Source organism: Kryptolebias marmoratus, linkage group LG8, assembly GCF_001649575.2.
Source record: "Kryptolebias marmoratus isolate JLee-2015 linkage group LG8, ASM164957v2, whole genome shotgun sequence".
NCBI lineage: Eukaryota > Metazoa > Chordata > Actinopteri > Cyprinodontiformes > Rivulidae > Kryptolebias > Kryptolebias marmoratus.
In genome coordinates this window covers 5,092,094-5,093,698 of record NC_051437.1, presented here as the reverse complement: position 1 = coordinate 5,093,698, position 1,605 = coordinate 5,092,094, and positions in this window count along the sequence as shown.

Below are 1,605 nucleotides of genomic sequence, written 5' to 3'. Positions count from 1 at the left end.
GGATGGTGAGGCGTCGTCGTCACGGCCGACCCCCACTGAGACACGGGATGGTGAGGCGTCGTCGTCACAGCCGACCCCCACTGAGACACGGGATGGTGAGACGTCGTTGTCCCTGCCGACCCCCACTGAGACATGGGATGGTGAGGCGTCGTCGTCACGGCCGACCCCCACTGAGACACGGGGTGGTGAGGCGTCGTCGGCAGAGGGCGCAGAGAGGTCCCCGGGCTCGGCAGAGGGCGCAGAGAGGTCCCCGGGCTCGGCAGAGGGCGCAGAGAGGTCCCCGGGCTCGGCAGAGGGCGCAGGGAGCTCAGAGGGCTCGGCGGAGGGCGCAGGGAGCTCAGATGGCTTGGCGGAGGACGCAGGGAGCTCAGAGGGCTCGGCGGAGGACGCAGGGAGCTCAGAGGGCTCGGTGGAGGACGCAGGGAGCTCAGAGGGCTCGGCGAAGGGCACTGAAAGTGCTGCAGGCAGGTCTGAAGGCACTGCAGGCGGGACTGAAGGCACTGCAGGCGGGACTGAAGGCACTGCAGGCGGGACTGAAGGCACTGCAGGCGGAACTGAAGTCACAGCAGGCGGGACTGAAGTCACAGCAGGCGGGTCTGGAGACGGGATTGAAGGGTGACGGGGTGAATGGGATGGCGTAGGTGACTGAGGAGAACCTTGACTGGAATTGATTAACTGTCCTTTTAAGTGAGTTGCTACAGAAAAGATGTTCGAATAATGTGGCAGACTGAGAAGACCTGGGTGGGATAGGAGGATATTTTCAATGAGGGAGAAAGTGACAAGGTTATGCTTGGGGTCTGTGTTTCTGGATGTAGAGCAGAGTAAACGATTAATCTGCGTTGAGATGCTCATGAGCTCAGGGGGTGAAAACTTAGAGTTCATTATCTGGGTGGAAAATGAAGGAAAGTCCAAAACCAATTCAGAACCTGATGGAGACTGTGAACCGGGAGCAGGAGATGGAGACGTGGAAACAAAGGGCATGCTGACGTCCGGCCGATCCACAAGGAGGCAGAGGTGACGTCTGGCCGATCCACCGAGGAGGCAGAGGTGACGTCCGGCCGATCCACCGTAGAAGCCATGGTGGCGGCGGTCTGTCCCACCGGAGAAGCTGTGGTGGCGGCAGTCCGTCCCACCGGAGAAGCTATGGTGGCGACGGTCTGACCCACCGGAAAGGCTGTGGTGGCGGGCACCGCTGGCTTCCTCCTTCTCCGACGGCGGCTTCCAGATGCCGGGGAGACGAGTGCCGGAAGACAGGGCCCATCCAAAAAAGCGAGCGGGTGCCCCTCCCGCAGTTCGGCCAAGATCTTGTCCTTCTCCTCTGCAGTGAGACAAATGCCAACGCCGGAGTCTGCAGGGTTTGGTTTTGGCTGGTTCATTCTGTCAGGATCGCGGGACACGGAAAAGAACCCTAAGTGCAGACTCATAGTAAAAAAAAATAATTTATTAACTAAAGAAAAATAACAAAACAAAAGCTGACGGGGCAGCAAACACAAACAGAACAAAAACCAATGAGCACAGTGGAACAAAACATCAGGGAACTAAGGCACGGAGACAGCTACAACCAACAAAGGAAAAACAATGAACCAGCGGATAGTGAGAGAAGTG